Source organism: Amblyomma mixtum, chromosome 4 (genome assembly GCF_055824585.1).
Source record: "Amblyomma mixtum isolate Tamu chromosome 4, ASM5582458v1, whole genome shotgun sequence".
NCBI classification, from domain to species: Eukaryota; Metazoa; Arthropoda; class Arachnida; order Ixodida; family Ixodidae; genus Amblyomma; species Amblyomma mixtum.
In genome coordinates this window covers 75,025,038-75,041,895 of record NC_143015.1, presented here as the reverse complement: position 1 = coordinate 75,041,895, position 16,858 = coordinate 75,025,038, and the positions used below count along the sequence as shown (strand labels likewise).

The window sequence follows — 16,858 nt, the reverse complement described above, 5'->3', positions numbered from 1 at the left end:
GAATGTGGCATTGCTCCCCCCCTCTGGAAAGCGCCGCCCGCGGCGCTGGAGGGCGCGTGGTCCGGCAGCCGCTTCCCCGGGCACAGGCTTTTGGGGCACGAACATCCGCTGATCATAGAGTGCCCTTGCAGAGGCGCAGTAGTCCTGGCGTATATAGTAGGTATCGGCGACGGGTGCGGAATCCACTTTCTCGGCCGTCGTGATCTCGTACGCGAGGAGAGGGAGGCATTAAGACAATCATCATAGATGCGGATAGCTGGAGCATATGGACGGTCAGGATGGAGAATGCCATGATCTTTGCGCTCTTAGTCGTCTGGACATAGGCTACTTCCAGTGGGAGCAGCACGCGGTCGTTCAGCGTCCGCGACAGTGAAGCGTGGGTACTCCGTCCGACGAAATATTCAAGCTGCAGCGTGTTGTGGTTGAACAGCACGGCAAGTGTGGAATGGATGTTGGCGTTGCCGAATTCCATGTGGCGGTTCTGGCCGATCACCATCTCGACGGGTGCGCACGGTGAAGAGCCGAGTGGAGAGAGAGAAGGTAGAGACGAGTGAGCTGCTAGCGGGCGTGGTAAGGCTTCATTCGGGCGACATGCACAACTTCAGTCGTTGGTCGCCTAGAGGAACGAACAGTTCCTTGAGGGAGAACTTCATAGTTTACCTCGCCGAGTTGGCGTAACACTTCATAGGGGCCAAAGTACCGCCGAAGAAGCTTTTCAGAGCGCCCTCGTTGACGGACTGGGCTCCACACCCAAACATGTTCTCCGGGCTGGTAAGTGACATCCCTGTGGCGATGGTTGTAACGGCTAGCGTCTTTTTCTTGTTGATGCCGGATATGCTGCCGAGCAAGTTGGCGGGCGGCCTCGGCTTCGTGAACACAACGGTCGGCCCCCACGACAGTGGAGTTTTCACTACCAGGAAGCAGCATGGCGTCGAGCATTGTCACGGCCTCGCGACCATGGACTAAGCGAAATGGTGTGAAGTGAGTAGTCTCTTGCAGCGCGGTGTTATATGCGAACGTAACGTAAGGGAGTACTGCATCCCAGTTGCGGTGGTCGTCGTCGACATACATGGAAATCATGTCGGCGATCGTAGGCGCTCAGTGAGTCCATTAGTTTGGGTGTGATAAGCTGTTGTTCGTCGGTGACTCGTGCCGCTGAGTCGCATAACGTCCTGTGTCAGCGCCGAGGTAAAGGCCGTTCCTCTGTCATTTATAACGACCGTGGGTGCGCCATGACGAAGCACGATGTTGTGCATGAAGAAGGTGGCAATTTCCGCAGCTGTTCCGCGGGGAAGAGCTTTCGTCTCACAGTATCGACTGAGGTAGTCGGTGGCGACCACAATGTACCGGTTACCAAGCGAAGACTCCGGAAAGGGGCCGAGTAAATCCATGCCGACTTGGTAGAAAGGAACTTGTGGTGGATCAATAGGCTGCAAAAGTCCGGCCGGCTTAGTCGACGACGCCTTGCGACGTTGACACTCGCGGCAAGTTCGGACGTAGCGTTTCACAACCTCCGCGAGCTTGGGCCAGTAATATTTTTGCCGTATGCGGGCCAACGTTCGGGAGAAACCAAGGTGACCAGAGGAAGGATCATCGTGGGACGCCTGCAAGACTTCATCGCGAAAGGCATTAGAAATAACGAGCAGATAGGCAGGCTCCGTCGACCTATAGTTCTTTTTGTACAGGATACCCTCCCGTAAGCAGAATGATGACAGGCCGCGTGAAAAGATGCGGGGCGGAGTCTGAGCGCTTCCTTCGAGATAGTCAATCAGAGACCGTAATTCAATGTCGTCTCGTTGGCGGTGAGCCAGGGTGGACGCGGAAATGACCCCAAGGAAAAGGGAATCGTCATCGAGGTCCACGGGACTGGCAGGAAGTGGGGCACGGGACAAACAGTCTGCATCACTGTGCTTTTGCCGTGATTTATACACGATGATGACATCAAATTCTTGCAGTCGGAGGCTCCAGCCTGCGAGTCGCCCTGAGGGATCCTTGAGATTTGCCAACCAACACAGCGAGTGGTGGTCGCTCACCACTCGGCAAGGGTGGCCATACAAATAGGGTCGAAATTTCGTTACTGCCCACACAATAGCTAGACATTCTTTTTCGGTGGTGGAATAGTTCACCTCAGACCGTGATAACGTGCGGCTTGCGTAAGCGATTGCGCGTTCGACACCATCCTGCCACTGTACAAGTACCGCACCAAGGCCAACGTTACTCGCGTCTGTGTGCAGTTCTGTGTCAGCGGCCTCATCGAAGTGCCCAAGTATGGGTGTATTCTGAAGACGCGTGCGTAGCTCTTCAAAGGCATGTTGTTGCTCCCGACCCCAGAAGAACGGTTCGTTATCTTTGGTGAGGCGAGTAAGGGGCTCAGCTATTCGGGAGAAGTTCTTCACAAAGCGCCGATAGTAGGCGCAGAGACCCAGAAAACGGCGCACACTTCGCTTGTCAGCAGGAATGGGAAAAGAAGCGACGGCGGCAGTCTTGTCGGGGTCTGGACTAACGCCCTTGGCGCTCACAATGTGGCCCAAAAACTTCAGCTCCTGGAAAGCGAAGTGACATTTCTCGGTCTTAAGGGAGAGACCAGCTGAACGGATAGCTTCGAAAACAGCGCGTAAGCGGCTGAGGTGTTCTTCGAAAGTGTCGGAGAAGATGACAACATCATCCAGGTACACAAGACACGACTGCCATTTGAGATCAGAAAGCACAGTGTCCATCATCCGTTGGAAAGTTGCCGGAGCTGAGCATAGGCCGAAGGGGAGCACCCTGAATTCGTACAAACCGTCCGGGGTAATAAATGCGGTCTTCTCCCGGTCACGTTCGTCCACCTCTATCTGCCAGTAGCCGCTGCGTAAATCGAGTGATAAAAAGTATCTGGCGTGGCGCAGACGGTCTAGGGAGTCATCAATGCGCGGCAAAGGATAAACGTCTTTCTTAGTGACTTTGTTCAGACGTCGGTAATGAACACAAAACCGGAGGGTCCCATCTTTCTTTGCAACTAGGACCACAGGCGACGCCCACGGGCTCTTCGATGGCTGGATCACGTCGTCGCGGAGCATTTCTTGAACTTGCCTTCGAATTGCATCCCGTTCCTTTGAAGATATCCGGTACGGCGACTGGCGTAATGGTCTCTGGCTTTCATCAACTATAATTCGATGTTTTGTTATCGGCGTTTGCCTAACTCTGGAGGTTGACGCAAAACAGTCCTGGAAAGAGTCAATGACAGTCTGCAGGTTGCGTTTTTGACTAGGCAGGAGATTCGGGTTCACGTCGAGTTTAACCGGAGCATTCGTTGATTCCACGGACTTCGTAGTCCCTGTCAACGCGAACTCTCCGGCGCATTCCCCGAGTTCTTCAAAATAAGCAATCGTTGTGTTGGCCGCTAAACGTTGGGGTTCACAACCGAAATTTGTTACCAGTAGTTCGGCTCGCTTATTGTTCAGTTCTATAAGCCCGCGAGCTACACACACTTGCCGACCCAGGAGCAGTGACATGTTGGCTTCAGCGATGCCATGAGTGCCGGCGCTGTCATCGCACTCCACAGTTACTAGCATGGTGGTTCTCGACGGAATCACCACGTTATCATCGCAGACCCGCAACTTAGTCCTGCGTTGCTGCGGTTCGTCGCAAACAGTACGGTGTGCGGCAAACGAGACGATCAGCTCCTTAAAGTCGATGACAGCCCCATATTCCTGTAGGAAATCCAGACCGAGAATCAGGTCTTTAGAACACTCAGGAAGCACAGCAAAGCAGCCGGGGAAAGTGACGCGGATCTGAATTCGTAAGGTGCAAACGCCGGTCGGCGTCACAACATGGCCGCCGGCTGTGCGGATCTGGGGCCCAGTCCAAGGTGTCAAAACCTTTCTAAGGGTCGTGGCTAGCCGGCTGCTTATCACAGATAAATCAGCGCCGGTATCTACCAGTGCGGTTACTTCACAGTTATCGGCGGTTACTGGAATTTCCGTAGAAGCCAACTGCTGGCTCTTCGTCGGCGGTGGGCTCGTCGGGTCAGGTGGTCGTTGGTCTCGTCGTCGCTGCAGATCGTCGAGTGGACGCTCTTGTTTCTTTCTAGCTGCGGCGGCCCTACCCCCAGAGGACGCCGTCTTCAGTTTTCCCGCCGTGGGGACCTGCCTCTGAATTCGCCAGAGGTCGACGGGCGGCTGGGAGAAGAGAGTCTCCTGGGCAATGGGGATCGAGACTGGCGTCGCGGCACGGTCTGAGCCTGCACGTTGGACGTCAGGTATTGTTCAATCTCCTGGGGTCGCTCGCCGTAGCGTGGTCGAGGAGCGTCTGAAGCGAAACCCCTTAAACCCATCCGACGGTAGGGGCAGTGGCGCAGGATGTGGCCGGGCTCACCGCAGTGGTAGCAGAGTGGCCGGTTCCTCGGCGTTCGCCACATGTCCGCTTTACGCATGGCGGGCCGGAATTCCTGCGGCACGGTGGTGGGCACAGTTGGACGTGGGTACTGCACAGCCGGCACAGGTGAAAAAGCTTGTGCCACTGCCGCAGGCCGTCGAAGTGCCTCGCTGTAGGTCATGATGTAGGGTTGCGGCTGCGGCTCCGGAACAACTGGTGCTGGCTGCACCACTCGACGGATTTCATCCCGTACCACGTCCGACAGGGCGGGGACGCTGGCCTGTGGAGCTTCGAAGCGGAGTTTCGCGAGTTCTTCGCGAACGATGCTCCTTACAAGGTCTCGAAGATCTTCAGGAGGCAGCGTCGTAGGCGTGCAGGTTTGAGCGGCTGCCATACTAGCCTGCCGGCCGTACTGTGCACCGCGTTCCTGCAAGGAGCGTTCCATGCTCACTGCCTCCTTCGTAAAATCGGCCACTGTCCTTGGAGGGTCGCGGACAAGTCCAGCAGACAGCTGCTCCTTGACGCCCCGCATCAGGTGCCGCACTTTCTTTGCCTCGGCCATAGCAGGGTCGGCTCGACTGAAGAGGCGCATCATGTCCTCAACGAACATGGTGACGCTCTCATTAGGCTGCTGCGATCTCGAGTGCAGAGCGACTTCCGCCTTCTCTTTTCGTTCACTGCTGCCGAATGTCGCCAGCAGCTCGCGACGAAAAACCTCCCAGGTGGCAAAAGAGGACTCGTGGTTCTCGAACCAGATCTTTGCCGAGTCCTGTAGCGCGAAGTAAACGTTCCTCAGCTTGCGTTCACCGTCCCACTGGTTGAAGGCTGCCACACGGTCGAAACTGGCCAACCAGTCTTCAACATCCTCGAACCTGTCACCGTGGAACGTCGGCGGTGACCTGGGCGCGTGAAGTACGAAGGGAGTGTCAGCTCCAAAATGTTGAGTGGTCTGGCTACCAGTGGTTGATGTCATATCTCTTGCCGGTTTTGTCAGGCCGCTGAACTCTGGCTGTAGGCCTCGCAGGCGGCGGCTCGCTTTGTGGACGGGGGTTGTGTCCACGCACTGAGGGCTGGCTTCAAAGGTGTCTTCAGAGTCAGTGTACATGGGACGTTACCCAGCCGGCTCCACCAAATATGTCACGGCTATACAGTCGGGACAGCCAGGTCACGTTTTACTGAACAGCGCCAGGTAGCAGCGAACTCCCGAGCGGAACCCGAAGAAGAGACGACAAAGAAGCCCCGCCCGCCACCATGGCTAAGGCTAGCCAGGATGGCGGTTGAGACAGTTCGGCCAGGCGACGGCGCCACGAGAATGTCCAGGAATGTGGCAATATTTATATTTCCATAGTCGCCTGAAGTGCATACCATTATTTACCTTCTCGGTGCAATAGAACGAGAAGTTCGTTGCACAATATGACATATATCTATAACTGCATATTCGACTGAACTTCGGAGCATTATTATTAATCGTTGTGCTGTTGCACATAAATCTGTTTTTGACACTTCAATAAAACTTCGGTTGGGCCTAGTCGGTACATGATGTTGTGAAGGTGTAGGTTGCGCAACCACGGGACAAATCACGAAGAAAAGACACAGACACACACAAGCGCACTAAAAACTCAACGACCCTCCACTACGGCCCTCCACTACGGTGTCTCTCATAGCCTTAGTCGCTTTGGGACGTTAAACCACATAAACCAACCAACCAACTAACTCAACGACACGTTTTGCAAAATTTCCAATTTTTCATGAGAAAAACCCTGCAAAAAATGTTTTTTTTTCATGCCATTCAAAATTTCTTGAAATTTTACATCTCTATGTAACAGTAACCGGACATATTTTTATTCTTATATCCAATGACAGGAGCCGCGGTGGCTAGGTACCTAACGCTCTCTGGCACTGGGCACCCGATTGTGAGTTCGATCTCAGACTCTCGGCCACACCACAATGTATGCGAGATATAAAAAAAATGCCCTCGATTTACCTGCTTACGCTAAATACGACTTTGGTGTGCTAGTGTGTTTGCCCTTGTTTAGCTTCGTTCCCATGGTTTAGCTTTCTATAAGCTTGAAATTTACAGTCGCACTCGAATGTTCTAGCAGTGTAGTTCCTCGCCTCGGCTTACCTCTTGCGATAAGCCACCTGAGCTGCACTTTCTGATTCGAGTCGCCGTTGCCTTTGTTCGGCGGTCTCAGAAGCCACTTGTACACGCCTCTCAAGTACACGTTGCTGTTTTTCAATCAATAAATCCACCAAAAAATCAATCAAATCAGTTTTATTGCAACGGCTAGTAAAAAATGCATCCGAAACGTCTGGGCCCTTAGCCTTTTCGGCTAGACTTGGTTGCTGCTGTTGTTGTTGTTTTGTTGTTTTTTGTTTGTTTGTTGTTGTTTTTGTTGTTGCTTTGTTGTTGTTATTCAGCTCACCTCAGTAAACACGGCATGTACCGCGCGGGGGGATTGGCCAAGGTATGGTAATGGATTCCAAGAAAAATCACATAGAGTTTTCGCAGAAAAGAAAGGCAAGGGGCGGAGAAGTAGATACTAGAATGACTGAAGCTAGAAAAAAATAATATTTTCTAAAAAAATTCATAAATTCAACTATTCTGAAGTGCCAGGAATATAAAATACACATTTTTGGACATGCGGAAGAATTTTGTACACAGTTAACAAGATAACCTACCAGTTGTATTAATGTAATCGTGAAGGCATCCGCATACCCCAATAACACCACAGGTTGGTGTTATTCCAATCAAAAAAAACAAGATGTAATCAAATAATGGATAACGATCACGCGAAAAGCAAAAAATGGTAATGAACTTTGTGTTGAGACGTGCGCACTTGTAGATAATTCCAGTGGCCAAGAAGAGAACGCAATTCGTTTCTTCTCACAGATGAATTCGTTTTTTCTTACAGATTAAATTACGCAGCGATTTCGGTGACATTAATTTTGGTTCTGTTTAGTGAAATCACCGGTGGCAAAACGACGAACACAGAAGTTACAGCTCATCAGCACTATTTGTCCAAAACCCTTTTTGTGTGGCGGTGTCCATGCACAACACTCATCGGTTCGTCTTTTACAGGAATGGGTTCTGCGCACTGTGCAACGACGACATTGTCAGTGCCACTTTCTGGAACGCAGTACCAAGCCGTTGACCGAGTTCGGGTCATGCTGCCCGACATCGTGGAGGGTCAACCAGCACTTCATCTCAGGCCTTGCAGCGAAGTGCCGCCGTACGACAACTGCACCACAGACGTGCCCGAGGAAGTGTCCCGACGATGCAAAATATACTACGCTCCCGTAGAAGACGCCAATAACCCGAACGGCCTTCAATACAGGAACGCATACTGCGCTATATGTAACGGTGCTAACGTATCCCGACTCTCCTGTAGCCCCGCTCTGCACTTAAGCAACGTCAGTGTGGTGAGCCGGAAGAAAGGAGGACCTCCTAATTTGGCCGCCTTGTTCAAGCCTGTGGTTAGTACGCCAAGTTGATACGCCGAGCACGACGGTCACTGCTACATAAGGTACGGGCGAAGCCTACGCACCGTCATGGGGAGGTCGGGAATTGGGGCTACGTTTAACGAGACGCCATCGTCAAAGACCCCGCCAAAGACACCAGAGCACGAGCCAACCATCCGCTACAACGTTCAGCACTACATCACGGTAGTGTGCATGTCCATATCCATATTCTGCCTCATCATAAAAGTGGTCGTGTTCTGTGCCTAACGAGAGGCGCGCAGTTTCTCATCCAGGTGCGCGTTGTCCCTGTCAGTGATGCTTTTGCTCACACAACTGCTCTTCCTCATCACTGGTTGCGTAGGTCTTCCACCCGTAACCTGCGCAACCAGTGTTGTTCTTATCCACTACGAATTCCTCTGCACTTTCTTCTGGACGACCGTGCTATCGTTCGACATCTGGAGGAGCGTGATAGCAATGAAACCCGTCAGAAGACCTTGGCCATCTATGGCCTCGTCGCCTGGGGCCTGCCTATGGTCATGGTACTAACGGCTGTCGGGGTGCAAGTCGCGGCACCCTAGTCGCCCGTGTCACCAACCTACGGCAACCCGACTTGCTGGATCAGCAACTTCTGGGGTCTAATCGTCTACTTCCTCGCTCCCATGTCGGTACTTTTGCTCCTGTGCCTGTTCTTCTACTTCTGCACGGTGTCCTACGTCCGTAGCACATCTTCTGCAGCGGGTTGTACTCGGAAGGACGCAGAGTTGAGCGGGACTGCCGGAAGCCGCGCCAGGCAACAGCGTAATCATGCTGCGCTGTACGTTCGCCTTGCGCTTATAATGGGCGCCCTGTGGGCCGTTGCGTTCCTGGGTGCTTTCCTGCAGTTTACTGCAATCGACTCCATAGTGAACGTTCTGGTAGGACTAGAAGTGGCATACCTGTTCTTCGCGTTCAAACATTATCGCTACTTGCGCTTCTCGGCGCAGACGCGCTTGGAACCGAGACCACTGACCAGTAGCCGTGCAACGGCTAACTCTGAGGTCTCATCCTCCAAAAAGTAGGCTGTCAAAATGGAAGTGACGTAAAAACAGAATGTTTACAACTGGAAATGTCGAGTATCGCGCGCGTGGCGTTCGGATTCATTGCAGTCTTTGATTGTCGACGAGTGGTTGCTGATGACTTTTACCTGAACTATTACTACGGAGAGGCGTCTTTACGTTGGCAGGACCATTTTTGAACCTCAGAGTGCTCTTAAGACATCTGATATGTGTTTCAGGCAATTAAGCCTTTTCATATGTGTGCTGTCATCAGTGACCGTTGGGAGTTGAAAAAAAAGTGCAAACCACAATAAACCACGCAATAAATATTTATTTTGATGTGTCTTGTCATTGACGCTGGCGTCAGAAGTACGGCGCCTGTGTGCAAACGCCATTTTGCATGGCCGATGGCGGGTGCCGGGAGTGAGTGCCGTATTTCACCGTAAAACCATAAAAGGAGTTGCTACGATTCGTCCTTCGGATTGGCCACAGTGGTTGGGGTCCATCGGCGGTTGCTGGTCAAAATCGTCCTTCGGATGAGAAAGGGACGCTGCCGGTAAGTCCGCCGCGGAGCGCGGCTTCGCCTCTTGAACAAGCGAGTGGCCGTCTTGTTTCTTAGAACGACTCTCGAAGGGACTTCTTCAGGGCGGCGTGTTTTTGAAGACGTTGACGTTGCGTTCGACGTTGTCTCGTTGCTCGTCGTGACCGTCTGGTTGGTTATACTGGCCCAGGCTGGATGGTAGTACACCCTCACAGTGTCCACGTTACCCTCCGCTGCCGTCCCCCTCTGTCTCTCCGCTCTGGCCGAAGTGAAGATCATCATGGCGATAACGGCCACACAGAAGATGAACAATGTAGCGGCGCTCGCCGCATATAGGGCGAAGTCTTGTGACCCTAAAACGGCTGCGGTGCTGGGTGGAACAGCTGGCGATGATGACAACAGCAGCGAAGATGGCGTCACTTCACTTGTCGGGGAAGTAGGCGGCGGGCCGTTAAGGCCGCCCTGAATATCACCGCTGGCTTCCGTTGGTAGTGCGCTCACCGGTGACGCTGCTTCTGGAGATGCTTGCTCCGGGGAAGCCACCGGTGGAGAAGCTGGCCCTTCGTCAGATTCGGCGGCGGGCCATTCGTAGAGAATGGGTGGGCTCAGCTCCCTGGTTTCGATGAGCGGGTCGGACCAGGAGACGCGACGCTTCATTGATAGCAAGGGGATCAATTCTTCTTCCTTCTCTTTCTCCTTTCAGCATCGCTGCTTCGTTTCTTTATTCTTAGATGCAGAGATTAGTAAGCTCGTAATTCACTGAATTACGAGCGTATGAACTTCAGGAACCTAGTATAGTTTAAAGAGGGTCTTGTATTTACATGACGTTGCATGCCCTTAGGTTCTTTTATTGAAATGTTTTCGTCTTGATTCACTTTGCAACCGCTAGCAAAATGAAATAAAATAAAGTTGGCAAAAGAGACAGATTCTCTGATAAGGAGGTGAGAGTATCTCGTGTGTTCGGTCAGCTGCTGAAGGCGCTTTTTACTTCTGAAAGCTGAATCAAATCTAAGAAGGCCGCCGGAAAGGAGGATGCTTGCAATATTTGCAGCAGTGATTGAAACAGAACACAAGGAAAAAATTATATATTCATAAAACACTCTATCGAAAGCAACTGTTTTATCATGCAATGCCCTTCTTGGAGTAATTATTCTGCATTTTCTTTTTTTCTTAAATTCTGCAAGCAACAGTGCTAACCGAGCACGAAAGGTCATATCCAACGCGACTACATACAACTCTGAGAAGTGCTGACATCTAAGCATTAAACAACTCAAGCTGTTGTATAGCTTAAATGTGAATCGAAACATTTTTGACACAGTTAGGACGTAGCAAAGCGTGGGCGTATTACTTTCGTATGGTCTGGCCCTGCTACACCAGGCACTCTTTCGAATATATGGAACGCATGCTCTCGATGTCAGGGAAATGCTATTCCTTTTTCTTTATTAGCGCAGCATAAACTACGTATCGGCACCGCGGTCTGCATATAACTACACATGTAGGGAATTAGCAGCAACCCGTTCTTATTGCGCCGGTGGTAACTGGCACATAGGAAATAAATTATATCACTTCCCAATTCCGCCTAACGGACTCAAAGTAGCATCGTAAAGGAACGCGTGTTCTTTTTCGCGTCTTCGCTTCATCAGTGAAAAGCGCTGTTGCGTCAGAACTCGGATGCATGGAGCAGGGAGAAATGACGCAATGCTTTGAGGGATTCCTTGCTGCTGATATCCTCAACTTACAAACAACTGCGGCGCTGGATGCCACGTTCTTGAAGCTTCCTGTGTAGTTTGTCATTTTGAATCGCAAAGTTTTAAGCTAGGCAAAACCTGTCGGTTCTAGAACCTAGGATCTCGTAGCATATTTTAGGCCTGTCTCTGAGGTATCTCATACCACTGAGTTCAAACCTGCCTTTCGCTGAAAGGGAATCCACGCATGTTCCTTCAGCTGCGCGGACGATGGAAGACATTTGGACAGATCTGTTCGTAAATAAATGTAATACGAGAAGTGTACTGAAGAGAGCAAGAGAGGTCAGGCTTAAGGCATAGCACAGCACTCAGGCGCCTAAAATTTCTTTAGCCCGCCTAACCAGGGCCATATGATGATCCAGCTGTTCTAAAGTAGGCCAGGCGTTTCAGGAAAGAAGAAAGGAAGAAGGACTTTTTAATTTCGTTTCACTGCTGAGGCACTAAGCTACAAGCTAGCTGTAGCCACAGCGTGGAAATTATCCCCCAAAAAATATGCAAACGCAACACTGCACCTTGGCTGTGTGGTTTTGTTTGGCGTACGGCTGCATATCCGAAAGGTCGTGGCTTCGATCCCGGCAGCATCGGCGGTATTCCTATGGAGGCGAAATAGAAAAACGCCCGTGTGATGTGCCATGTCAGAGCACGATAAAGAACGCCAGGTGATCATAACTAATATGAAACATTCCCCAACGGTACCCCACAGCTTAGGTGGCGCTTAGGGACCTGAAACCCGCAAGTTGCAATTTAAGGTCAGAAAGATTCTTACTTGAGAAATAAGGATGCATCTCCTTGAGGTTGACAAGACCTCCTTCATTGGGGTTATTTGTGGCTCACGAGATAAAGCAGATAATGGATGTTTCAGATACCAGCTCGAAATGAAGAAACCAAAGAAAAAAAAATGAACATTCTCGCGGCATCTTTCTAAACTAATCATCTCGGAGCTCTGAGACGCGTTCCTCGGTGGGCGCACCATCGCGCTTGGAGAGTTCCCCGCATTGTGGGAGCTTAGCATCAACAGTCAGTTGCAATCTATCGTTGTGTTTCGAGGTCCCCTGCGATAGACAATCGATCTCTAAGGTTATTGCTAAGTGCGACGAAAACTACAGCTACTAAAAGCGCTTAGAAACTTCTCGGTAATAACCGCAGCAGTGACCTAGTGGTTTGAGCATCCGCCTCTAATACGGGAGGCGCAGGATTAGATCGTCAGTGTCACCAAGTTCTTCATTCGCCTTTGATGTGGGTACAAGCTTTTTCCTGGCCTATCGGTCAACTTCTTCTGAGCCGGAATGCTGTCTAAGAAGTTCCACCCTACGTTGTTCAGCTCAAGCACGTTATCCAGGATGCATTTGTCCCAGGTGCTCTTGAGCCACAAAAATCCAGCCTCGTCGAATTTCGTTGGAGGTGAAATTCCAGAGGCCCATGTACTGTGGGATTTGAGTGCACGTCATAGAGCCGCAAATGGTCGTAATTATCCGGAGCCCTTCACTACGGCGTCCCTCATAGCTTCAGTTGCTTTTGGACGTTAAACTCCATAAGCCAACCTAGAAATTCAATTATCATCAGCACCAGCGCCAATATTTACTCTATCGTCAGACTCGAAAGCAGAGTCTCACGAGTGTTGACTCGTGGGTTCGGATCCCACCGGCGACATGTGGTTGTTGTTTCTTCTTCCTTCTAATCAATTATCAAATAATCGAACCATTAACCTTCCACTGATCAACACCAAGGAATGAAGAAAAAAATTCCCTATCCTTCTTGGTTTCGCCGGCAGCCGTCTTCTGTCATGTGTGTTCAGTGAATGTAGTTAGCCAGCAGTGAACTCCAGCGCAACATTTACGCAACACATGCCAATTCAGGACAGCAGCGCATTTAGATTAGCGCAACGAAAATTCGATATTGGAAGCCGAATATGTCCCCTTGTATGCAGCAACGACTCAATAAAGAAAACAGCGGTTCTCACATCACATCATGGACTGCTCAAGATAACAGAGACCAGCGCCAAGGACTTATTGAAACTTGTCATGGCCGTCGTCTAGCATCCATAACCATCATCGATGGACTATTAAACCGTCATCACCATCATCGATGGTGTATTAAAGCGCATTCATGATACGTTCGTAAATTTCTGTGCGTTGAAGTTAAATATATGAAAATTCAATCTTCATTAATGGGAGTGACGTGTTATTACACTTCTCATCGCGAGCTAGAAGTTTTGTATGATAAAATCTGTGGGCAGAAAACAGTAACTAAAATTTAACCAATTAATCATGGCTAATTTCCCAGCTTGACGTTACGCCAAAAAAATATCTCCCGTTCTCTCAGTCTGTGAGCACTGCTCCTCTAATCGACACGTATATCACACCTGAGGCCTTTTTTTAAGTATTGGTGGCACAGATCAGCTAAAAAACTATGTATTTCAAAGAACAGCCCCTAATTTTTTCTTTGTTTTTTTTTTGTTAGGGGTTAAAAATTTATTTCTTGTAGAGCTAGAGTAAATTCTCTCGTTGTGGTGGAACAGAAAATAGGGAGATGCACGGCTTGCCCTAAAAAAGATAAAAAGTGTCATGCGCCACTCTCTCTCTTTCTTTCTCTCTTTTTTTTTTCTTGGGAGATAAACATTTACATGAGGTAAACATTTACATAAATTACAACACAAGCGACCTATCATGCATCGCTCGTGTTACCAACCAAAACAATACCTTGCTACGAAAATGGTGCCAGGAACAGGGAGCGCCTACGCAGAATGCCTCTGCTTTTGGAGCATCGCGTGTTAGATACAAAGAAGATATGTATGACATACTACTTCATGTAGTACACAAGCAAATTTCTCCACACACACAGGTGAGATGAGACACATTATTATTATTTTGTGCCACAAAACACTCAACGGATCGCTGAAAGGGAAGCGCATATTTTGTGGAGTCAATACAACGCTGTAATCTTTTTTCCACTGACAATGAAAAAAAATAACACTTCAACGCCGATGAAAATTGCTACTGAAATCAAGTTGAATACCTTTTTTTTTGTATTGCCGAGCATGATAAATGGCATCATTCGGTACGCTGCAAAAGGACAAGCACAATGCCTTCTTTCTATATTCTACTTCCTAAGTTATTCAGCAGGAATTGATTGATCGTTTCACTGTGAAATTTGGCTCTATAAACTTCTTCCATGCATTTGCATATCTCATTTTGTACAAGAAGCCGACGTTTCAGTGCGCACTCTTATTGTCATTGGGTTTGGTAATTTTACATATTCTTCAGTCTGTGGCTTAAACACACCTTCATGTTCATTTCTAACAAAAGAGGTCGCTAAACATCAATTTGAATTGTCTGCGAAAACGAAAGAGCCTTGTGCGCCAATGTTTGTGTATGAATGAATGAAATCCTCGTTTCCATGGCAATAAGGTCACCAGCGTTAATTTTGCGCGAGAACACTCCACAGTCAAAGCAGTGTTGTAAAGGAAAGGGAGTTCTTTATTTTGCTCCTTGAATCGCTTATCGAAAAAGTTCGATCGCAGAGGAGAAACGACTAAGTTCTCCTTCGACCGCCTTCCTTCGCACAACGCTATACTGCAGTGCTTTCATTACCCCCCCCCCCCCCCCCCCCCCCTCCAGGCGTCTTGATTTTATTCCAGAAGGAAAAAGAGCGAGCTCCAGCGTTCCAGTGCGCCATTTCGTTCTCCGGTGAAAACAGCGCCATTTCGATAGGCATCGAAAAGAACGTGGAAACCGCACATCTTTTTAAAAGGATGTCATTCCGCAGACAGATTCCGGGGATCGTGGTGATGTTCTGCAGTCGGCTAGCCCATGGACAGACAACGACGTGCATTCAGGGTACATGGGAAGGACGTGTCTCAGAAGCGACTGAAGTTCACGCATTGTGCCTGGAAAAGCCTGCCATTCAGCACGCACTGCAACCAGTCTTCGAGGAGCCGCACAAAGTTGTGTTCTGGTGCATGAACTGGAGCCGCTATATCGAAGTACTTAAGCAAACATGTCTCCGTTACGTTCCCGTTGTGGCGGCTCTAGGCCGTCCTGCCCAGGCCCAGTCCTTTCTGGACGCGGTAAAGCTGCACCTGCGTAATTTCCCTTTCGTAACTTGGGTTCCTTTCAACAATTCGGTGGCGGAAGGCTGGTTACAACGATGGACACCACGGAGTGTACCAAACTGCACAGTGCGCCTGAGCAAACTATTCGATCGTTCGAACTCTACAAGTGATTTTCTTCCATTGCCGTCCAAAGGTTTACACTGGTCTCGGCTTGGAGGCAAAGGTGTTTCCATAGGCTGCATTTTAAGGACGTCAAGCATCGGGGTTGACTACTGTTTTTCTCAAAAGAAGAATACACTAACACACGCTCTTCAAACTCTAAATGCCAGTTTTAAGACAACGCCCGTCGAAAGAGAGAAGCTAAGTGTGGCACTTCAAACTGGACACGTGGACATTATTTCAAACCCAGCTGGGCTTCCTCTACACCTCTGCCCAATTTTCAAAGTCGCAATAATCAAGTTTGGGCGCACAATCTACTACGTCCAGAAGAGGTGGCGGAGTCACTCGGAATCCCTTGTGAGCGCACTATTTCGGGCCTCCCTGCTGGTTCTCTCCATGGGTGTCTCAGCAGTCTTCTTAGTGCTGCTAAGCTTGCGCCTCGGAAATCATCCTGCCGATGGATTGGGGGATGTGGCGCTAAGGCTGCTAGCAGCTGCCTTCTCCTTTTCTTCTCCTGTGCATGTCACCCCCGAGAGGAGTTTGATTGGCCGTATTGTCTTGGCTTTTTGGATGCTGTCGTGCTTCTCGCTGGCAGCCTACATGCAGAGCTTGCTGACAGCTAGCCTGATGTCCCCACCCACGTGGGAGTCAAACGACACCACGGAGAAGCTGATACCCAAGCTCAAGAAGGTGCGTCTTTTGCCCTGTGCTGAAAGTGGTAGCCTTTTCGACGGTGCCTTGAGTAGAACTTCCGGGAATGGGAATGACATCCTCAGTGGCATGGCGTCGGCTGCATCCCGGCATGCTAAGGACAAGACTCAAACCAGGGACACTTTTGAGGAGTGCTTGGCTCGCACTAGCCGAGGCACCCACGTGTTTTTGTCCGCAGAGCTGAATGACAAAACGTTCTCTCTGTTTTCTTCAAGCATTGTGCGGAGCAGGAAGCCACTGTTCACCTTAAGCGGAGGATATCCAGTGAGAAATGATTACCACTGGAAGCGAGATCTCATTTCTTTGCTGTACAGAAGTTTCGAAACCGGCTGGGACATTCGTCGTAACGATGCTCTCATCTAGAATTTCACTGATGCCGGGAAGCCCGACGATGAACCTCTTAATATTCTAAGCTTTCTCGTTCTGTACTACGCGGGCTGCTTGGTGACGGGAGTCGTACTTTTGCTCGATTGTCTCACCAAGTATTGCAGTCCCAAGCGGGGAGATTAAATGCAGAGGTAAATTAGCATCGACTCGCGCCGTTTGGTTTGCGCGAGAACAAAAGATCTTAAAACGGGCGTAACAACGGCCCAAAGAAAAAAGACATGGTTTGTTCTCCACTATCCCCCTCTCTTACGCCTTTTTAACACACATCACAGGCTCTTTTTGCCCTCGCTCTCGAAGCGGTGGAGTTTTGTACCGCTGAGTAGGTAGTGACAGAATTTCGAAAGGTCTTTTACAAATGCTTAATCTGGTTCACCTCTTTATTTATAGTACCACGTCCTCAAACCTTAAACGG

The 16,858-nt window shown here is 49.9% G+C and overlaps 1 pseudogene; it reads left to right on the top strand.

The window, feature by feature from the left end:
* Nucleotides 1–7,406: 7,406 nt before the first annotated feature.
* Nucleotides 7,407–8,895, top strand: LOC149347057 (cadherin EGF LAG seven-pass G-type receptor 2-like; annotated as a pseudogene).
* The last annotated feature ends 7,963 nt before the right edge of the window (nt 8,896–16,858 follow it).